Here is a 24799-nt window from a genome sequence, read left to right as displayed (position 1 = left end):
CCATAGTTTATCACCAATCATGCAAATGTGGATCGCCAACTAACGGGGAAATTAAAAGCTATGCGATCATGTAGACGTAGGTAATGTCAAACCACGTGATAAAGGGCGTCACGTGACCTCACGTGCCTTTCGCTAGCCCAGAATGATTTCTAACCCTAGTGAAATGGATATCAAATGATCGGGCTTCGAACATGATTTCCTATAGTACGCACTTCGCGTACTTCGCACTACGTTGAAAAGTGACGTGACATCAATTAACTTTTGCCAGACCTTGGGTAAATACCAACCATAACGATATGGCTATCAAACGAACGGTGCAATCAAAAGCTATGGTATGGTATAGATATAGATAACGTCAAATCACGTGGTAAATAGTGTCACTTGGCAGCAGCGACGACGCATCTACTACAACGCTGAACGCCTGTCTGCATTTTGGCGCAGATTCCCCTGTCCCAGAAGCTGCAAGTTGTGCCCCCCACCAGTTCGTTCTGCAAGCGTGTCCGGGGCGTGACGTAACGTGACGTGGCGGACATACGGCAGCGATTTTCCTGGTAAAGCACGACTGTGAGCTGAGCCAATCAACTGCGGCATCGGCGGCGACGTCACAGCGCCAAAGCTTCATAAACGAGTGCTTCGCGGGAGTTCGATTCACTTGGCAGCAGCGACGACGCATCTACTACAACGCTGAACGCCTGTCTGCATTTTTGCCGCAGGTTGGTGTTTTAAGATACTATTGTACACTATTGCATACAATTTACCGTCGCTGCTGCCGGGTTTGATTGCTTTGTTTTATTTGCTTTTCTTTGCTTTGTGGAGTGCATATTTTGTATTGATAAAGTATGGCTAAGGAAATAGCGAAACTAAAAGAGGAAATGAAAGCTGAACTCGCTCAACTGAAACAGGAATTTAGGGATCAACTAAAGCAGTATCGTGAGGCATTGGAAAGGGACATGCGCAATGAGATTCGAGAAATGAAAATAGAGCACAAAAATCGAATTCAGAGCATTGAGTTTGGTCACGCCTCAGTTGAAGAACTGAAGACAAGACTGAATGCTGAAGAAACTGCAAGACGAAAACTAGAAAATGAAAACATAGTGCTTCAAGAAAGATGCAACGCCCTCGAACGCAGGGCCCGAGAACTTGAAAAACGCTTTGTGCACTGGGAGCAGTACTCGAGAAACAAAAATCTCGAAATACAAGGCGTCGTCAAAAAAGATAATGAGAATGTGCTGGACACCGTTCAGATGATCGGGAAAGTTGTCAAAGAAGAAATTGTCGAGACTGACATTGAAATATGTCACCGTGTACCCACCCGAGACCCAGAAAAATCAAATATCATTGTGCAGTTTAAATCCAGGACCAAGCACGATGCTGTACTTAACAAGGCAAAGAGTTCGTTCTTCTAACAAGGATATTGGAAATGATAACACTCAAAATTTACGTGAACGAGCACCTATGCCCTACCCTAAAGCAACTACTCGGAAACGCTTTCGGTAGAAAACGCGACCATGGATGGAAGTCCGTCTGGTCATATAATGGCAGGATATTCGCGAGGCAGTCTGACGACACACCCATTGTAAGAATACAGCATCACGAAGACCTTTCGATGATATGCTAAATGTTGTGTTACATCTTGTACTTTCTGTTCAAAATGGAATATTTTGAATTTGCACTACCACAAAACGTTCATCTACAAGATACCAAGCTTATCTCTGTTTTGCATTTCAATTCCCGTTCCGCTATTCACAAAAGTGACAGTATCTCTTGTCTTCTCGACCAATTTTCTTTCCAGTTCGACGTCATCATGATTTCTGAAACTTGGTTTCAAAATAGCTACGATGTCGTCGGCCTGGATGGATATACTTCTTTTTACTTAAACCGTCAGAATAGGCGAGGGGGTGGCGTTGCCCTTTATACTAAAAATAATTACCATTACGAACTGATACCAGAGTTTACATTCATAAGTCTTGACTGCGAGATATTAACTGTCAAGGACAAGAAAAGGGTCTTATCAGTAATATACCGCCCTCCGAGCGGAAGTATTGAGAATTTCATTGATTGTTTTGGTAAGCTACTGGAGTTCTGTTCATTTAATAATGTTCATTTCGTCTGTGGAGGCGACTTCAACATAAATATTTTAGATAAAAATAAGCATGTGCAGGATTTAAACAATCTACTACTATCATTTGGCTTTACCAATCTGATCACTACACCAACGAGGGTTACTCAATCTACCTCATCTGCCCTTGACCTTCTTATTACAAATATAGAAACCTCAGTCTGCACCACGGGTACACTTTCTAATGATATTAGTGATCACTGCCCAGTCTTTATAGTGTACACATTAGATAACAATATCAAACAAAACATTGAATTACTTACCTACCAACACATTTCTAACGAAGCACTGGATTTATTCAGTCTAGCTGTAGGTACGCAAAACTGGGATTCCGTGTTAAGAGAAAAAAATGTTAACAAAGCGTATAACAAGTTTCTTGAACTATTTGTGCGCATCTACACTGCGCATTTCCCCTTCAAGCAAGTTAGGAAATCAAAAACGATACGAAAACCGTGGATTATGAATGAGCACATCAAAATGATAAAAAAGAAGAACCGCCTTTATCATGCGTTCTTACACTCCAGATCAGAAATTAAACTTAAGGAATTCAAAACCGAAAGAAATAAACTGAATAAAATACTAAGGCAGGCAAAAATAGATTACTATCAACGTCTGTTTTTTGAAATCGACAAGAAACGTCCGGATGCGGTTTGGAAAATAATAAATAACGTTTTAGGTCGTCAAACCAAAAGTAGTGTACCCAAGTCGATAAGCTACGCAAATTGCGAATTGATCGGTAAAGCACTGGCAGACCATTTCAATACCCATTTTGTAAATGCAAGCGTTACGCACAACCATGACTCCCAAGTCATACATTCGCTAGATAAATGTGTTTCAGCAACTATATTTATGGAGCCAACTGACGAACATGAGGTGTTTACAACAATAAAAAATCTTAATAACAGCAATGCATTGGATATTGACAATTTACAAATTAAGCCAATAAAATATGTCTTACATCACTTGCCATTTATCCGCACGTTGGTCCATATATTCAATCTAGCTATAGAATCGGCGACTTTCCCAGACGGCATGAAACGAGCTAAAGTATCTGTGCTATACAAACATGGCGATATAAATAATGTTTCTAATTATAGACCAATATCTGTCCTTCCCATTTTTTCCAAAGTGCTAGAAAAAATTATTGCTACGCGCCTAACAAAGTTTCTAGACAGATATAATGTAATAACAGACTCACAATTTGGTTTTAGAAAAGGTAGATCTACGGAAGCCGCCCTTTTATCCTTGAAAGAAAGTATTGTGCAAAGCATAGACAACGGAGAATTCGCCCTTGGGCTCTTCATCGATTTTAGCAAGGCATTTGATTCCATCAGTCATGACATTCTTAAATATAAACTATCAATATATGGAGTACGCGGACATCCACTCGCTTTAATGGATTCATATCTCAGAAATAGAACTCAGTGTGTATGTATTAACAACGTCCTATCTTCTTTCTTGACACTTAAAAATGGAGTGCCGCAAGGGAGTGTTTTGGGCCCTCTATTATTTAACTTATATATCAATGACTTAGTAAATATAGATCCTACAGTTGATTTCTTTATATATGCGGATGATAGCACTATACTCTTCTGTGGAAAAGACGCAAACGAACTAATTATCAGATGTAATGCATTGCTAATGAAATTATCTGATTGGTCACCTTCAAATGTGATCAGAATTAATCCCACTAAAACGAAAGCTATTCTTTTCAGAGCCAGAAACAAACCTTTTCAGTTGGAACATTCAATCACTTATTTAGGCAAACACATAGCACTAGTTAATGAACATAAAACACTTGGAGTAATATTTTCATGTCATTTGAGTTGGGATGCCCATTTTAATAACCTTAGAAACAAGTTTTCTGCAGTCGCCGGTGATCTATCTCGCTGTAGAGCTTACATGCCGACAAAAGCCAAGCTACAAATTTATCATGCATTGTTCACCTCGCAATTTAATTACTGCAGTTTAGTATGGGCAACGACAACGCGAACTAACATAAATAAAATAGTTACATTACAAAAGACACTTTTCCGACACATCGCTAATATTGAAGCCCGATCAACAACAAAAACATTATCGCAAACATACCAAATCATATGGGTAGATCGATACTACGAATATCGTCTTTTACAAATATTTTATTTTGCAAGGAAAGAATGGAGAGATTTTCTTACATCACTAGCGACCTTGCAGCACCATGACATACCTGTGCATTTAAGAAATCCTGAACCTTGGCTTGTACCGCGCTTTCGCACCGAGTATAAGTTGCAATCTATTAAACACAATTTGCCGAAAATGCTAAATAATCATGTTCACGCTAATAAATTCTCTCGTAAAGAGTTGAAGATGTATTTCGTTAACCTATAGCACATATATTCATGTATAACGATGCATATAAATGTCTATGTTTTTTCTTGTTTGCCTATTTGTTTACTTGTATAAAAAAAGGCATCTTTTTTTACATATCGATTCATAAGCATGTAACTCAGTTTTTTTCCAATTTTATGTTTAGTTTATGTTTAGTAAACTTCTACTTACATTTTTTGTACTAAAAAGTTATTGTTATCGCGTTGCCATGTATAACGCCTCCTGGGTCCAGTCAAGCTGCTGACGGCAGCTTTTAGCCCGGGAGGACGTTTCTAGTCTGTACTAGAAGAAGAATAAACTTGAACTTGAACTTGAACTTGAACGTCCTCTTAGGACCTAAATGAAATTCTAACTCAGTCACCTTTTGCTACCCCATGCATGATTCCTAACCATACTGATATGGATATTAAACGATCGGGCTTCAAACATGATTTCCTTATGGTACGCACTTCTCGTACTTCAGACCACGTTGAAGAGTCACGTGACATCACGTAAATTTATCCAGACTTTCGGTAACTACCAATAATGCCAATATCGATGTCCAACGATCGGGGAAATGAAAAAGCTATGCGATAGTGTACAGGCATTTATTTTCAAATCACGTGGTAAAGGGTGTCACGTGACCTCACATACCTTTCGATAGCCCATGCATGATTTCTAACACTAGTGACATGGATACGAAGCGATCGGGCTTCGATGAAGGTTTCCGATGGTACGCACTTCGCGTACTTCAGTCCACGTGTAAGAGTCACGGGAGATCAGGTAACTTTAGCCAGGCCATGGTTAAATATCAAGCATACCGACATGGTTATCAAACGAACGGGGCAATAAAAACCTATGCGATAGTGTAGATGTAGTTGTCAAACCACGCGGTAAAGGCTGTCATGTGGCCACACGGACCTTTCGCTAGCCCACGCACGATTTCTAACCATACTGACATGGATCTTCGTTCATTTGGTATTCGCGATGTATTTAGCCGCAGTTTGTCTAGATTTGTTGCTGCAATGTACGTTGAACCTGGACTTTGTTACGTGTTAGAGAGTATACGGAGCTAGGACTTGCAAAACTATGCGTTCATGGTTTGCTTATGCAGAATACTTTGTCTGCTCTGGTTTGGGTCAGCCCCGTTAGCAAAGAGCAGCACATTAGTTAATCATCCATTCCCTGCAGCACTCTCTCCTGTACGAGCCAGAGCGAAGCGTAGGTAAAAAAGAGAGCTAATATATATTTAACTCTATATTGTAGAGTGGATTGGCGAAAATGACGAGTTTACGAAGTCACACAGTCGTTTTAATGCTTGATGGACAAGGTGTACTGAAGGCACTGGGCAGTGGGCATGACCGGACATACTGGCGAACGAAACGGTACATACCGCGCCAGTAGTACCGAAGCTGGAGGCGAGAGTATGTCTTTAATACACCAGCGTGGCCGCATTGTGGGTCGTCGTGGAACGTGGCGCAGATGTCGGAGCGGAGGTGTCGGGGTATAACAAGCAAACACTTACGACCGCTGGAATTGTAGTTGCGGCGGAACAGCAGGTTATCTCGAATGATGAAGTGCGTGGCTTGGCGACGAAGCGTCCGAGAGGTCGGTGCTGGCGAGTGGCTGGACAGGAAGTCGATAAGCGAAGAGATCCATGGGTCTTTGCGCTGCTCTGATAGCATGTCGGAAATGTTGAGGGCGAAGGCACCGCAGGAATAAATAGGCGAGCGGACAGGACCAGAGGGCAGGGGTGACCGGGATTGAGCGTCTGCGTCTGAATGCTTTCGGCCTGAGCGATAAACAACGCGGATGTCGTATTCTTGTAGGCGCAATGCCCAACGGGCAAGCCGACCAGTTGGATCTTTTAGAGAAGATAACCAGCATAGGGCATGATGGTCGGTCACGATGTCAAATGGACGCCCGTACACATAAGGACGGAATTTGCCGATAGCCCAAATGATGGCCAGACATTCTTTTTCAGTAACCGAGTAGTTCGCCTCGGCTTTGGTAAGGGTGCGGCTGGCATACGCGACGACGTACTCTTCGAAGCCATCCTTGCGTTGTGCAAGGACAGCGCCGAGCCCGACACCACTAGCGTCCGTATGGATCTCAGTTGGAGGAGAGGGATCAAAGTGTCGCAGTACTGGAGGCGAGGTGAGAACGCGTCGCAGTTCTTGGAATGCGTCGTCGCATGCCGAGGACCAGGCTGATAGGTCAGAACTGCCGGTAAGAAGCTGCGTCAAGGGGGCAATGATAGAGGCGAAGTTACGGATGAAGCGTCGGAAATATGAGCACAGGCCAATGAAGCTGCGAAGCTCTTTCATGGTGGTTGGTTGAGGGAACTCGGATACGGCGCTAAGTTTTGTGGGGTCCGGAAGGATACCGTCTTTTGACACTACATGGCCGAGAATAGTAAGCGTACGAGCGCCGAAGTGGCATTTCTTAAAATTTAGTTGCAGTCCTGCAGTGGAGAGGCACGCAAGTACTTGCTCGAGGCGGTTGAGGTGCGACGCAAAGTCGGTGGAAAAAACCACAATGTCATCCAAGTAGCAGAGGCACGTTTTCCACTTCAGCCCTCGAAGAATGGTGTCCATCATTCGCTCGAAAGTGGCAGGCGCGTTGCAGAGACCGAACGGCATGACAGTAAATTCATATAGCCCATCAGGCGTTACGAAGGCCGTCTTTTGACGATCGGCCTCTGCCATTGGCACTTGCCAGTACCCGGAGCGCAAATCTAGCGAAGAAAAGAATTCCGCGCCCTGCAAACAGTCCAAGGCATCGTCGATGCGCGGCAGAGTATAGACATCTTTGTGCGTTATTCGGTTAAGGCGGCGATAGTCGACGCAGAACCGAATGGAGCCATCTTTTTTTTTTAACGAGGACAACCGGAGATGCCCAGGGACTGTTAGAGGGCTGGATGATGCCACGCTCCAGCATGTCTTCAACGTGCTGGTCGATGATACGGCGTTCAGCAGCCGACACACGATACGGACGCTGGCGCAATGGTGTTTGTGGACCGGTGTCGATACGGTGAACGACTGCGGACGCTCGGCCCAAGGATGGTTGGTCAATGTCGAATGAGGAACGAAAGCGTTGGAGGAGCTTGATAATTTCTGTGTGCTGCGCAGGTGTGAGTTCCGCGTCGACGGCACGAGCGAAGACGTCTACAGGGGCATCAGTCGCGGCCGGAGGAGTGACGGAACAAATCGGAAGTGATGCCGAATCACCAAACGTGGTGGCCGGGAGAACGCTGTCGAAAGCTTCAGCGGTACCCAGGCACTCGCCGCGGAGTAGGGATGATGGGCAGGCGGACGGATTGCACACGTAAAGGGCAGCTGAACCGTCGCAAAAAGTGACGACAGCAAACGGAAGCAGAAAGTTCCGGCGGCGCGCACAAGTGGCCGACGGTGTAAACAGAACAGATGAGTTTGCAGCAGAGTTACATGACACAGGAACCAGAGCGGCGGAGAAAGGTGCGATATCGATGTCGGAGGCGGCAACAACTTTAGGAGAAGAATGGTCGTCAGGGTCGAAGCACGGCACTGATAATGTAAGTTCGGCACGAGCGCAGTCGATAAGTGCTTGATTGACAGATAGGAAGTTCCATCCAAGAATAAGTCGTGTGACGAACGAGATAGGATGACAAATTCTATAACATACATAACGTTTCGAATGACAACCCGTGCTGTGCACGGCGCTGAAGGCTGAATGCGATGCGAGGTTGCCGTACGCAGAGAAAGAGAGGTAAGGGGAATGGTCACTTTGTTCAAATTGCGGCAAAGCTTGTCACTAATAATAGAAACGGCGGCTCCGGTGTCGATAAGCGCGTGTACGGTGACGCCGTCTACGGACAGTTCAATTTCGTTCGCCGGGTTAGAATAAGGCCTTGAAATGTTCGACGTAAACGCAGTTCTGGCCTCTGGAACTGCGACTGTTAGTTTTCCTCTCGGGCTGGGCTGGGTCGGCGAACCATCGGGGAAATGGATCGGCGACGTGGGGAAGGTGACCGACGGGCATCGAAAGGGAGGCGACTGTAAGATGAGTCCGGCGGAAGGCTAGATGGGTCCTGACGCGGAAGTCGAGCAGGCCTGTAGCTTGAGGCGCCGCCACTGTCAGGTAAACGGGGGCTGCGACGGCGGCAAAATCGTGCTACGTGGCCCGGAAAATGGCAGAAATAGCATATTGGCCGGATGTCGGATGTACGCCACGGGTTGACGACAGGGGCTCCAGCGGCCGAGTAAGGGACGACCATCGGGCGTGAAGGTGGCGGCGGCGGCACATGGAAGGTGCCAGTGGCCCGGTAGGCATCAGAAGCCGGAGGAGCGTAAGGCCGGGCGACGACGTCAGCGTACGTTAGCGGCCCATCTGCAGGCTGCGGAGGAGGGGCAGATGGCAGCGCCGCGGCAACTTGGGTCTGGCTAGTTCCGATGCGAACGTTCATTCCTGCTCTGGTTGAACCGCCCACTCGAAGCTCACATCGAAAACAGCGCGAGAGTTCTCTTGAAGTAATTGTTTGAAACTGATTGCGTTAGAAAGCTTCGTGATTGTCTTGTTCCACCACAGGGTCTGCCGCCAGCGTAGTTGTTCTGCTTCTCGCTCGCAACTGTTATGCTGGCATGCCTCTTCGCTGCTCATAACCGCCAAGCGTTCTTCACGGACCAGCAAATTGTCGTCTTCTGCGGCATTACTTTAAGCGTCTAAGGAAGGTGTAGTTTCTGTGTTCGGCGCTTTTATGAAGACCCATATTTTTCCACACTCAATGTGCGCTTTAGTCGTACGTCGTTCACTTGGATACAATGGTCGGCCGATTCTGGAGGCGACGTCTACGCTAGAGCTCTTGAACCGGCTTTTTCATTGTCTGTTCAGATTTCTTTAATACTTGCCTCTTGTTCTGCCGGCACATGCCGGCGCCGTTCCACATATGAAATGAGAGGAACTGGCCTAGAATGCGCAAATACACAGGTGCCCAAGTTGTCTATTCCAGCCAACAACTATGGTGGGACATATGCATTGGCCCAAGTTGTCTACTTGTAAAGGGACAAGCAATAATTGCGTTGAAATGCAAGAAAACCAGGCAAAAGTATTTCCCCGACCCCCACAAACTTAACAAGACATCAAACTTAACAAGGAAACAAGCCCTGCGCTGGAGGACTACAGGGCGTGCCAAACAAAGGCGTTTTCGTACGCACCCTCCACATGCATACAGCCTCCGGGGCCGGGTGTGAACCCGCCACATTGTAGCAGAGCAGCACAACGCCTTAAGCCACTGAGCTACCCCGAAGGGTGCCAGACAAGGGTTTTTGACCCTTATATGCGTGCTGTTAGATCGAAGCAGGACTTGTTGGCCATTACATAGAGGCAGTGCAGGACGAACCAAGGGCGCTCAGATGCCAAACTGAGGGAGTGGACCATACAGTTAGCGCAGAAAGAAAACAGGCCAGTACAGATCACGTGATGGTGTCACGTGACCACCCCAACCTCTCGCTACCCCATGTATGATTCCTAACCATACTGGCGTGGATATCAAACGATCGGGCTTCAAACAGGATTTCCGATGGTACGCACTTCGCTTACTTCGGACCACGTTGAAGAGTCACGTGACATCACGTAACTTAAGGCAGACCTTCTGTCATTACCAATCATGCCGATATGGATATAGAACGATCGGGGAAATCAAAAGCTATGCGATGGTGTACACGCATTTAATGTCAAATCACGTGGTAAAGGGTGTCACGTGACCTCACGTACCCTTCGCTAGCCAATGCATGATTCCTAACCATGGTGACATGGATATCTTACGATCGGGCTTCGAACATGATTTCCGATGGTACGAACTTCGCATACTTCAAACCAAGTTGAAGAGTTACGTGACATCACGTAGTTTAGCCAGACCTTGGGTATTTACCAACCCAACCGGTATGGATATCAAACGAACGGGGCAATGCAAAGCTATGCGGTGGTGTACATGTAGTTAACGTCAAATCAGGTGGTAAAGGGTGTCACGTGACCACACGTACCTTTCTTTAGCCCATGCATGTTTCCTAAGCATAATGGCATGGAGTTCAAACGGTCGGGCTTCGAACACGGTTTCCGATGGTACGCAATTCCGCGCACATCAGACCACGTGGAAGAGTCACGTGAGATCACATAACTTTAGCCAGACTTTCGGTAATTTCCAACGTTACCGACATGGATATCAAACGAATGGGGCACTGAAAACCTATTTGATTGTGTACACGTTGTTGAGGTCAAACCACGCGGTAAAGTGTGTCACCTGAGCGCACGTACCTTTTGCTCGCCCATGCATGACTTCTAACCCTACTGACATGGATATCAAACGACCGGGCTTCGAACAAGGTTTTCGAAGGCACGCACTTCGCGCACTTCAGACCAGTATTGCACATGTGTGAGTGAGGATCCACTCCGTCAGACATTGTTTCAGACCACGTGGAAAAGAGTCGCGTGACATTCCTTAAGTTTAGCCAGACCATGGGTAATTACTAAGCTTGCCGACATGGATATCAATCGAACGGGGCCATAAAAAGTTATGCGATGTTGTACACGTAGTTAATGTCAAATCACGTTGTAAAGTGTGTCACGTGATCTGTCGTACCTTTCTCTAGCCGATTCATGATTGCTAACAATACTGATATGGATATCAAACGATCGGGCTTCGAACAATGTTTTCGATAGAGCGCTCTTCGCGTACGTAATACCACGTGACAAAGAGTCACAGGACATCACGTCAAATTAGCCAGACTGTGGGTAGTTATCGAACGTACCGAGATGGATATTAGACGAAGGAGGCATTCAAAGGCTATGCGATGGTGTACACGTAGCAAATGTCAGATGACGTGACAAAGAGTCACGGGACATCACGTCAAATTAGCCAGACTGTGGGTAGTTATCGAACGTACCGAGATGGATATTAGACGAACGGGGCATTCAAAAGCTATGCGATGGTATACACGTAGCAAATGTCAGATGACGTGCTAAAGGGTGTCACATGACTTCACCTACCTTTCGCTAGCTCATGCATGGTTCCTAACCATACTCACATGGATATCAAACAATCAGGCTTCGAACAAGATCTCCGATAGAACGCACATCGCGTACTTCGGACCAAGTGGAAAAGAGTCACGTGACATCACGTAAATTTGACCAGGCCATGGGTAATTACCAACCATGCCGACATGGATGTCAAACAAATGGGGAAATGCAAAACTGTGTGATGTTGTACACTTAGTCAACCTCAAACCACGCGGTACTGGGTGTCACGTGACCACACATACAATTTTCTAGCCCATTCATGGCTGCTCGCCATATGGACATGGATATCAAACAATCAGGCTTCGAACAAAGTCTTCGATGGTACGCACTTCGCGTACTTCGGACCAAGTGGAAAATAGTCACGTGACATCACGTAACTTTGACCACGCCATGGGTAATTACCAACCATGCCGACATGGATGTCAAACAAATGGGGAAATGCAAAACTGTGTGTTGTTGTACACATAGTCAACCTCAAACCACGCGGTACTGGGTGTCACGTGACCACACATACCATTTTCTAGCCCATTCATGGCTGCTCGCCATATGGACATGGATATCAAATAATCGGGCTTCGAACAAAGTCTTCGATGGTACGCACTTCGCGTACTTCGGACCAAGTGGAAAATAGTCACGTGACATCACGTAACTTTGACCACGCCATGGGTAATTACCAACCATGCCGACATGGATGTCAAACAAATGGGGAAATGAAAAACTGTGTGATGTTGTACACATAGTCAACCTCAAACCACGCGGTACTGGGTGTCACGTCACCACACATACCATTTTCTAGCCCATTCATGGCTGCTCGCCATATGGACATGGATATCAAACAATCGGGCTTCGAACAAATTCTTCGATGGTACGCACTTCGCGTACATCGGACCAAGTGGAAAATAGTCACGTGACATCACGTAACTTTGACCACGCCATGGGTAATTACCAACCATGCCGACATGGATGTCAAAAAAATGGGGAAATGCAAAACTGTGTGATGTTGTACACTTAGTCAACCTCAAACCACGCGGTACTGGGTTTCACGTGACCACACATACCATTTTCTAGCCCATTCATGGCTACTAACCACACGGACATGGATATCAAACGATCGGGCTTCGAACATGATTTCCGACGGTACGCACTTCGCGTACTTCAGACCACGTGTAGGAGTCACGTGACACACGTACCTTTAGCCAGACCATGGGTAAATATCAACCAAACCGACATGGATATCAAACGGACGGCGCAATCAAATGTTATGCTACGGTGTAGATGTAGTTAACGTGAAATCGCGTTGTAAAGGGTGTCACGTGACCTCAGATAACTTTTGCTAGCACATGCATGATTCCTAACCATACTGACATAGATATTGAGCGATCGGGCTTCGAACAATGTTTCCGATGGCACGCTCTTCGCGTACGTAATACCACGTGACAAAGAGTCACGTGACATCACGTAACTTTAGGCTGGCCATAGTTTATCACCAATCATGCAAATGTGGATATCCAACGAACGGGGAAATCAAAACCTATGTGATGGTGTGCACGCAGTTTACGTCAAACCAAACGGTAAAGGTGTAAAGTGACAAGACGTACTTTCGCTAGCCCATCCATGATTTCTAACCATACTGACCCGGATATCGAACGATCGGGCATCGAACAAGGTTTCTAAAGGCATGCGCTTAGCGTACTTCAGACCACGTGGAAAAGAGTCGCGTGACATTACGTACCTTTAACCAGACCGTTGGAAATTTCCAAGCATACCGACATGAATATGAAATGAACGGGGCAATCAAAAGCTGGGCGATGGCGGCACGTAGTTAACGCCAAATGACGTTGTAAAGTGTGTCACGTGATCTGACGTACCTTTCGCTAGCCCATGCATGATTGCTAACAATACTGACAAGGATATGAAGCGATCGGGCTTCGAACAAGGCCTCCGATGGTATGGCCTTTGTGTACGTAATACCACGAGAAAAAGAGACACATGAGATCACGTAACCTTCATCATCATCATCATCAGCCTAGTTACGCCTACTGCAGGGCAAAGGCCTCTCCCATATTTCTCCAACAGCCCCGGTCATGTACTAATTGTGGCCATACCGTCCCTGCAAACTGCAGCAACTGCATGCCATACAAACGTAACCTTAGGCTGGCCATAGTTTATCACCAATCATGCAAATGTGGATCGCCAACTAACGGGGAAATTAAAAGCTATGCGATCATGTACACGTAGGTAATGTCAAACCACGTGATAAAGGGCGTCACGTGATCTCACGTGCCTTTCGCTAGCCCAGAATGATTTCTAATCCTAGTGAAATGGATATCAAATGATCGGGCTTCGAACATGATTTCCTATAGTACGCACTTCGCCTACTTCGCACTACGTTGAAAAGTGACGTGACATCAATTAACTTTTGCCAGACCTTGGGTAAATACCAACCATAACGATATGGCTATCAAACGAACGGTGCAATCAAAAGCTATGGTATGGTATAGATATAGATAACGTCAAATCACGTGGTAAATAGTGTCACGTCCTCTTAGGACCTAAATGAAATTCTAACTCAGTCACCTTTTGCTACCCCATGCATGATTCCTAACCATACTGATATGGATATTAAACGATCGGGCTTCAAACATGATTTCCTTATGGTACGCACTTCTCGTACTTCAGACCACGTTGAAGAGTCACGTGACATCACGTAAATTTATCCAGACTTTCGGTAACTACCAATAATGCCAATATCGATGTCCAACGATCGGGGAAATGAAAAAGCTATGCGATAGTGTACAGGCATTTATTTTCACATCACGTGGTAAAGGGTGTCACGTGACCTCACATACCTTTCGATAGCCCATGCATGATTTCTAACACTAGTGACATGGATACGAAGGGATCGGGCTTCGATGAAGGTTTCCGATGGTACGCACTTCGCGTACTTCAGTCCACGTGTAAGAGTCACGGGAGATCAGGTAACTTTAGCCAGGCCATGGTTAAATATCAAGCATACCGACATGGTTATCAAACGAACGGGGCAATAAAAACCTATGCGATAGTGTAGATGTAGTTGTCAAACCACGCGGTAAAGGCTGTCATGTGGCCACACGGACCTTTCGCTAGCCCACGCACGATTTCTGACCATACTGACATGGATCTTCGTTCACTTGGTATTCGCGATGTATTTAGCCGCAGTTTATCTAGATTTGTTGCTGCAATGTAAGTTGAACCTGGACTTTGTTACGTGTTAGAGAGTATACGGAGCTAGGACTTGCAAAACTATGCGTTCATGGTTTGCTTATGCAGAATACTTTGTCTGCTCTGGTTTGGGTCAGCCCCGTTAGCAAAGAGCAGCACATTAGTTAATCATCCATTCCCTGCAGCACTCTCTCCTGTACGAGCCAGAGCGAAGCGTAGGTAAAAAAGAGAGCTAATATATATTTAACTCTATATTGTAGAGTGGATTGGCGAAAATGACGAGTTTACGAAGTCACAAAGTCGTTTTAATGCTTGATGGACAAGGTGTACTGAAGGCACTGGGCAGTGGGCATGACCGGACATACTGGCGAACGAAACGGTACATACCGCGCCAGTAGTACCGAAGCTGGAGGCGAGAGTATGTCTTTAATACACCAGCGTGGCCGCATTGTGGGTCGTCGTGGAACGTGGCGCAGATGTCGGAGCGGAGGTGTCGGGGTATAACAAGCAAACACTTACGACCGCTGGAATTGTAGTTGCGGCGGTACAGCAGGTTATCTCGAATGATGAAGTGCGTGGCTTGGCGACGAAGCGTCCGAGAGGTCGGTGCTGGCGAGTGGCTGGACAGGAAGTCGATAAGCGAAGAGATCCATGGGTCTTTGCGCTGCTCTGATAGCATGTCGGAAATGTTGAGGGCGAAGGCACCGCAGGTATAAATAGGCGAGCGGACAGGACCAGAGGGCAGGGGTGACCGGGATTGAGCGTCTGCGTCTGAATGCTTTCGGCCTGAGCAATAAACAACGCGGATGTCGTATTCTTGTAGGCGCAATGCCCAGCGGGCAAGCCGACCAGTTGGATCTTTTAGAGAAGATAACCAGCATAGGGCATGATGGTCGGTCACGATGTCAAATGGACGCCCGTACACATAAGGACGGAATTTGCCGATAGCCCAAATGATGGCCAGACATTCTTTTTCAGTAACCGAGTAGTTCGCCTCGGCTTTGGTAAGGGTGCGGCTGGCATACGCGACGACGTACTCTTCGAAGCCATCCTTGCGTTGTGCAAGGACAGCGCCGAGCCCGACACCACTAGCGTCCGTATGGATCTCAGTTGGAGGAGAGGGATCAAAGTGTTGCAGTACTGGAGGCGAGGTGAGAACGCGTCGCAGTTCTTGCAATGCGTCGTCGCATGCCGAGGACCAGGCTGATAGGTCAGAACTGCCGGTAAGAAGCTGCGTCAAGGGGGCAATGATAGAGGCGAAGTTACGGATGAAGCGTCGGAAATATGAGCACAGGCCAATGAAGCTGCGAAGCTGTTTCATGGTGGTTGGTTGAGGGAACTCGGATACGGCGCTAAGTTTTGTGGGGTCCGGAAGGATACCGTCTTTTGACACTACATGGCCGAGAATAGTAAGCGTACGAGCGCCGAAGTGGCATTTCTTAAAATTTAGTTGCAGTCCTGCAGTGGAGAGGCACGCAAATACTTGCTCGAGGCGGTTGAGGTGCGACGCAAAGTCGGTGGAAAAAACCACAATGTCATCCAAGTAGCAGAGGCACGTTTTCCACTTCAGCCCTCGAAGAATGGTGTCCATCATTCGCTCGAAAGTGGCAGGCGCGTTGCAGAGACCGAACGGCATGACAGTAAATTCATATAGCCCATCAGGCGTTACGAAGGCCGTCTTTTGACGATCGGCCTCTGCCATTGGCACTTGCCAGTACCCGGAGCGCAAATCTAGCGAGGAAAAGAATTCCGCGCCCTGCAGACAGTCCAAGGCATCGTCGATGCGCGGCAGAGGATAGACATCTTTGCGCGTTATTCGGTTAAGGCGGCGATAGTCGACGCAGAACCGAATGGAGCCATCTTTTTTTTTAACGAGGAGAACCGGAGATGCCCAGGGACTGTTAGAGGGCTGGATGATGCCACGCTCCAGCATGTCTTCAACGTGCTGGTCGATGATACGGCGTTCAGCAGCCGACACACGATACGGACGCTGGCGCAATGGTGTTTGTGGACCGGTGTCGATACGGTGAACGACTGCGGACGCTCGGCCCAAGGATGGTTGGTCAATGTCGAATGAGGAACGAAAACGTTGGAGGAGCTTGATAATTTCTGTGTGCTGCGCAGGTGTGAGTTCCGCGTCGACGGCACGAGCGAAGACGTCTACAGGGGCATCAGTCGCGGCCGGAGGAGTGACGGAACAAATCGGAAGTGATGCCGAATCACCAAACGTGGTGGCCGGGAGAACGCTGTCGAAAGCTTCAGCGGTACCCAGGCACTCGCCGCGGAGTAGGGATGATGGGCAGGCGGACGGATTGCACACGTAAAGGGCAGCTGAACCGTCGCAAAAAGTGACGACAGCAAACGGAAGCAGAAAGTTCCGGCGGCGCGCACAAGTGGCCGACGGTGTAAACAGAACAGATGAGTTTGCAGCAGAGTTACATGACACAGGAACCAGAGCGGCGGAGAAAGGTGCGATATCGATGTCGGAGGCGGCAACAACTTTAGGAGAAGAATGGTCGTCAGGGTCGAAGCACGGCACTGATAATGTAAGTTCGGCACGAGCGCAGTCGATAAGTGCTTGATTGACAGATAGGAAGTTCCATCCAAGAATAACGTCGTGTGACGAACGAGATAGGATGACAAATTCTATAACATACATAACGTTTCGAATGACAACCCGTGCTGTGCACGACGCTGAAGGCTGAATGCGATGCGAGGTTGCCGTACGCAGAGAAAGAGAGGTAAGGGGAATGGTCACTTTGTTCAAATTGCGGCAAAGCTTCTCACTAATAATAGAAACGGAGGCTCCGGTGTCGATAAGCGCGTGTACGGTGACGCCGTCTACGGACAGTTCAATTTCGTTCGCCGGGTTAGAATAAGGCCTTGAAATGTTCGACGTAAACGCAGTTCTGGCCTCTGGAACTGCGACTGTTAGTTTTCCTCTCGGGCTGGGCTGGGTCGGCGAACCATCGGGGAAATGGATCGGCGACGTGGGGAAGGTGACCGACGGGCATCGAAAGGGAGGCGACTGTAAGATGAGTCCGGCGGAAGGCTAGATGGGTCCTGACGCGGAAGTCGAGAAGGCCTGTAGCTTGAGGCGCCGCCACTGTCAGGTAAACGGGGGCTGCGACGGCGGCAAAATCGTGCTACGTGGCCCGGAAAATGGCAGAAATAGCATATTGGCCGGATGTCGGATGTACGCCACGGGTTGACGACAGGGGCTCCAGCGGCCGAGTAAGGGACGACCATCGGGCGTGAAGGTGGCGGCGGCGGCACATGGAAGGTGCCAGTGGCCCGGTAGGCATCAGAAGCCGGAGGAGCGTAAGGCCGGGCGACGACGTCAGCGTACGTTAGCGGCCCAGCTGCAGGCTGCGGAGGAGGGGCAGATGGCAGCGCCGCGGCAACTTGGGGTGTGCTAGTTCCGATGCGAACGTTCATTCCTGCTCTGGTTGAACCGCCCACTCGAAGCTCACATCGAAAACAGCGCGAGAATTCTCTTGAAGTAATTGTTTGAAACTGATTGCGTTAGAAAGCTTCGTGATTGTCTTGTTCCACCACAGGGTCTGCCGCCAGCGTAGTTGTTCTGCTTCTCGCTCGCAACTGTTATGCTGGCATGCCTCTTCGCTGCTCATAACCGCCAAGCGTTCTTCACGGACCAGCAAATTGTCGTCTTCTGCGGCATTACATTAAGCGTCTAAGGAAGGTGTAGTTTCTGTGTTCGGCGCTTTTATGAAGACCCATATTTTTCAACACTCAATGTGCGCTTTAGTCGTACGTCGTTCACTCGGATACAATGGTCGGCCGATTCTGGAGGCGACGTCTACGCTAGAGCACTGGAACCGGCTTTTTCATTGTCTGTTCAGATTTATTTAATACTTGCCTCTTGTTCTGCCGGCACATCCCGGCGCCGTTCCACATATGAAATGAGAGGAACTGGCCTAGAATGCGCAAATACACAGGTGCCCAAGTTGTCTATTCCAGCCAACAACTATGGTGGGACATATGCATTGGCCCAAGTTGTCTACTTCTAAAGGGACAAGCAATAATTGCGTTGAAATGCAAGAAAACCAGGCAAAATTATTTCCCCGACCCCCACAAACTTAACAAGACATCAAACTTAACAAGGAAACAAGCCCTGCGCTGGAGGACTACAGGGCGTGCCAAACAAAGGCGTTTTCGTACGCACCCTCCACATGCATACAGCCTCCGGGGCCGGGTGTGAACCCGCCACATTGTAGCGCAGCAGCACAACGCCTTAAGCCACTGAGCTACCCCGAAGGGTGCCAGACAAGGGTTTTTGACCCTTATATGCGTGCTGTTAGATCGAAGCAGGGCTCGTTGGCCATTACATAGAGGCAGCGCAGGAAGAACCAAGGGCGCTCAGTTGCCAAACTGAGGGAGTGGACCATACAGTTAGTGCAGAAAGAAAACAGGCCAGTACAGATCACGTGATGGTGTCACGTGACCACCCCAACCTCTCGCTACCCCATGCATGATTCCTAACCATACTGACGTGGATATCAAACGATCGGGCGTCAAACAGGATTTCCGATGGTGCGCACTTCGCTTACTTCGGACCACGTTGAAGAGTCACGTGACATCACGTAACTTTAGGCAGTCCTTCTGTCATTACCAATCATGCCGATATGGATATCGAACGATCGGGGAAATCAAAAGCTATGCGATGGTGTACACGCATTTAATGTCAAATCACGTGGTAAAGGGTGTCACGTGACCTCACGTACCCTTCGCTAGCCAATGCATGATTCCTAATCATGGTGACATGGATATCTTACGATCGGGCTTCGAACATGATTTCCGATGGTACGAACTTCGCATACTTCAAACCAAGTTGAAGAGTTACGTGACATCACGTAGTTTAGCCAGACCTTGGGTATTTACCAACCCAACCGGTATGGATATCAAACGAACGGGGCAATGCAAAGCTATGCGGTGGTGTACATGTAGTTAACGTCAAATCAGGTGGTAAAGGGTGTCACGTGACCACACGTACCTTTCTTTAGCCCATGCATGTTTCCTAAGCATAATGGCATGGAGTTCAAACGTTCGGGCTTCGAACACGGTTTCCGATGGTACGCAATTCCGCGCACATCAGACCACGTGGAAGAGTCACGTGAGATCACATAACTTTAGCCAGACTTTCGGTAATTTCCAACCTTACCGACATGGATATCAAACGAATGGGGCACTGAAAACCTATTTGATTGTGTACACGTTGTTGAGGTCAAACCACGCGGTAAAGTGTGTCACCTGAGCGCACGTACCTTTTGCTCGCCCATGCATGACTTCTAACCCTACTGACATGGATATCAAACGACCGGGCTTCGAATAAGGTTTTCGAAGGCACGCACTTCGCGCACTTCAGACCAGTATTGCACATGTGTGAGTGAGGATCCACTCCGTCAGACATTGTTCCAGACCACGTGGAAAAGAGTCGCGTGACATTCCTTAAGTTTAGCCAGACCATGGGTAATTACTAAGCTTGCCGACATGGATATCAATCGAACGGGGCCATCAAAAGTTATGCGATGTTGTACACGTAGTTAATGTCAAATCACGTTGTAAAGTGTGTCACGTGATCTGTCGTACCTTTCTCTAGCCGATTCATGATTGCTAACAATACTGATATGGATATCAAACGATCGGGCTTCGAACAATGTTTTCGATAGAGCGCTCTTCGCGTACGTAATACCACGTGACAAAGAGTCACAGGACATCACGTCAAATTAGCCAGACTGTGGGTAGTTATCGAACGTACCGAGATGGATATTAGACGAACGAGGCATTCAAAAGCTATGCGATGGTGTACACGTAGCAAATGTCAGATGACGTGACAAAGAGTCACGGGACATCACGTCAAATTAGCCAGACTGTGGGTAGTTATCGAACGTACCGAGATGGATATTAGACGAACGGGGCATTCAAAAGCTATGCGATGATATACACGTAGCAAATGTCAGATGACGTGCTAAAGGGTGTCACATGACTTCACCTACCTTTCGCTAGCTCATGCATGGTTCCTAACCATACTCACATGGATATCAAACAATCAGGCTTCGAACAAGGTCTCCGATAGAACGCACATCGCGTACTTCGGACCAAGTGGAAAAGAGTCACGTAACATCACGTAACTTTGACTAGGACATGGGTAATTACCAACCATGCCGACATGGATGTCAAACAAATGGGGAAATGCAAAACTGTGTGATGCTGTACACTTAGTCAACCTCAAACCACGCGGTACTGGGTGTCACGTGACCACACATACCATTTTCTAGCCCATTCATGGCTGCTCGCCATAAGGACATGGATATCAAACAATCAGGCTTCGAACAAAGTCTTCGATGGTACGCAATTCGCGTACTTCGGACCAAGTGGAAAATAGTCACGTGACATCACGTAACTTTGACCACGCTATGGGTAATTACCAACCATGCCGACATGGATGTCAAACAAATGGGGAAATGCAAAACTGTGTGATGTTGTACACATAGTCAACCTCAAACCACGCGGTACTGGGTGTCACGTGACCACACATACCATTTTCTAGCCCATTCATGGCTGCTCGCCATATGGACATGGATATCAAACAATCGGGCTTCGAACAAAGTCTTCGATGGTACGCACTTCGCGTACTTCGGACCAAGTGGAAAATAGTCACGTGACATCACGTAACTTTGACCACGCCATGGGTAATTACCAACCATGCCGACATGGATGTCAAACAAATGGGGAAATGAAAAACTGTGTGATGTTGTACACATAGTCAACCTCAAACCACGCGGTACTGGGTGTCACGTCACCACACATACCATTTTCTAGCCCATTCATGGCTGCTCGCCATATGGACATGGATATCAAACAATCGGGCTTCGAACAAAGTCTTCGATGGTACGCACTTCGCGTACTTCGGACCAAGTGGAAAATAGTCACGTGACATCACGTAACTTTGACCACGCCATGGGTAATTACCAACCATGCCGACATGGATGTCAAACAAATGGGGAAATGCAAAACTGTGTGATGTTGTACACTTAGTCAACCTCAAACCACGCGGTACTGGGTGTCACGTGACCACACATACCATTTTCTAGCCCATTCATGGCTACTAACCACACGGACATGGATATCAAGCGATCGGGCTTCGAACATGATTTCCGACGGTACGCACTTCGCGTACTTCAGACCACGTGTAAGAGTCACGTGACACACGTACCTTTAGCCAGACCATGGGTAAATATCAACCAAACCGACATGGATATCAAACGGACGGCGCAATCAAATGTTATGCTACGGTGTAGATGTAGTTAACGTGAAATCGCGTTGTAAAGGGTGTCACGTGACCTCAGATAACTTTTGCTAGCACATGCATGATTCCTAACCATACTGACATAGATATTGAGCGATCGGGCTTCGAACAATGTTTCCGATGGCACGCTCTTCGCATACGTAATACCACGTGATAAAGAGTCACGTAACACCACGTATCTTTAGGCTGGCTATAGTTTATCACCAGTCATGCAAATGTGGATATCCAACGAACGGGGAAATCAAAACCTATGTGATGGTGTGCACGCAGTTGACGTCAAACCAAACGGTAAAGGTGTAAAGTGACAAGACGTACCTTTCGCTAGCCCATCCATGATTTCTAACCATACTGACATGGATATCAAACGATCGGGCATCGAACAAGGTTTCTAAAGGCATGCGCTTAGCGTACTTCGGACCACGTGGAAAAGAGTCGCGTGACATTATGTACCTTTAACCAGACCGTGGGAAATTACCAAGCATACCGACATGAATATGAAATGAACGGGGCAATCAAAAGCTGGGCGATGGCGGCACGTAGTTAACGCCAAATGACGTTGTAAAGTGTGTCACGTGATCTGACGTACCTTTCGCTAGCCCATGCATGATTGCTAACAATACTGACAAGGATATGAAGCGATCGGGCTTCGAACAAGGCCTCCGATGGTATGGCCTTTGTGTACGTAATACCACGAGAAAAAGAGCCACATGACATCACGTAACCTTCATCATCATCATCATCATCAGCCTAGTTACGCCTACTGCAGGGCAAAGGCCTCTCCCATATTTCTCCAACAGCCCCGGTCATGTACTAATTGTGGCCATACCGTCCCTGCAAACTGCAGCAACTGCATGCCATACAAACGTAACCTTAGGCTGGCCATAGTTTATCACCAATCATGCAAATGTGGATCGCCAACTAACGGGGAAATTAAAAGCTATGCGATCATGTACACGTAGGTAATGTCAAACCACGTGATAAAGGGCGTCACGTGACCTCACGTGCCTTTCGCTAGCCCAGAATGATTTCTAACCCTAGTGAAATGGATATCAAATGATCGGGCTTCGAACATGATTTCCTATAGTACGCACTTCGCGTACTTCGCACTACGTTGAAAAGTGACGTGACATCAATTAACTTTTGCGAGACCTTGGGTAAGTACCAACCATAACGATATGGCTATCAAACGAACGGTGCAATCAAAAGCTATGGTATGGTATAGATATAGATAACGTCAAATCACGTGGTAAATAGTGTCACGTCCTGTTAGGACCTAAATGAAATTCTAACTGTCACCTTTTGCTACCCCATGCATGATTCCTAACCATACTGATATGGATATTAAACGATCGGGCTTCAAACATGATTTCCTTATGGTACGCACTTCTCGTACTTCAGACCACGTTGAAGAGTCACGTGACATCACGTAAATTTATCCAGACTTTCGGTAACTACCAATAATGCCAATATCGATGTCCAACGATCGGGGAAATGAAAAAGCTATGCGATAGTGTACAGGCATTTATTTTCAAATCACGTGGTAAAGGGTGTCACGTGACCTCACATACCTTTCGATAGCCCATGCATGATTTCTAACACTAGTGACATGGATACGAAGCGATCGGGCTTCGATGAAGGTTTCTGATGGTACGCACTTCGCGTACTTCAGTCCACGTGTAAGAGTCACGGGAGATCAGGTAACTTTAGCCAGGCCATGGTTAAATATCAAGCATACCGACATGGTTATCAAACGAACGGGGCAATAAAAACCTATGCGATAGTGTAGATGTAGTTGTCAAACCACGCGGTAAAGGCTGTCATGTGGCCACACGGACCTTTCGCTAGCCCACGCACGATTTCTGACCATACTGACATGGATCTTCGTTCACTTGGTATTCGCGATGTATTTAGCCGCAGTTTGTCTAGATTTGTTGCTGCAATGTAAGTTGAACCTGGACTTTGTTACGTGTTAGAGAGTATACGGAGCTAGGACTTGCAAAACTATGCGTTCATGGTTTGCTTATGCAGAATACTTTGTCTGCTCTGGTTTGGGTCAGCCCCGTTAGCAAAGAGCAGCACATTAGTTAATCATCCATTCCCTGCAGCACTCTCTCCTGTACAAGCCAGAGCGAAGCGTAGGTAAAAAAGAGAGCTAATATATATTTAACTCTATATTGTAGAGTGGATTGGCGAAAATGACGAGTTTACGAAGTCACAAAGTCGTTTTAATGCTTGATGGACAAGGTGTACTGAAGGCACTGGGCAGTGGGCATGACCGGACATACTGGCGAACGAAACGGTACATACCGCGCCAGTAGTACCGAAGCTGGAGGCGAGAGTATGTCTTTAATACACCAGCATGGCCGCATTGTGGGTCGTCGTGGAACGTGGCGCAGATGTCGGAGCGGAGGTGTCGGGGTATAACAAGCAAACACTTACGACCGCTGGAATCGTAGTTGCGGCGGTACAGCAGGTTATCTCGAATGATGAAGTGCGTGGCTTGGCGACGAAGCGTCCGAGAGGTCGGTGCTGGCGAGTGGCTGGACAGGAAGTCGATAAGCGAAGAGATCCATGGGTCTTTGCGCTGCTCTGATAGCATGTTGGAAATGTTGAGGGCGAAGGCACCGCAGGTATAAATAGGCGAGCGGACAGGACCAGAGGGCAGGGGTGACCGGGATTGAGCGTCTGCGTCTGAATGCTTTCGGCCTGAGCAATAAACAACGCGGATGTCGTATTCTTGTAGGCGC

Source organism: Dermacentor albipictus, chromosome 10 (genome assembly GCF_038994185.2).
Source record: "Dermacentor albipictus isolate Rhodes 1998 colony chromosome 10, USDA_Dalb.pri_finalv2, whole genome shotgun sequence".
Lineage (NCBI taxonomy): Eukaryota > Metazoa > Arthropoda > Arachnida > Ixodida > Ixodidae > Dermacentor > Dermacentor albipictus.
The sequence above is the reverse complement of the archived record's forward strand: the minus strand, read 5'-3'. Positions refer to the sequence as shown.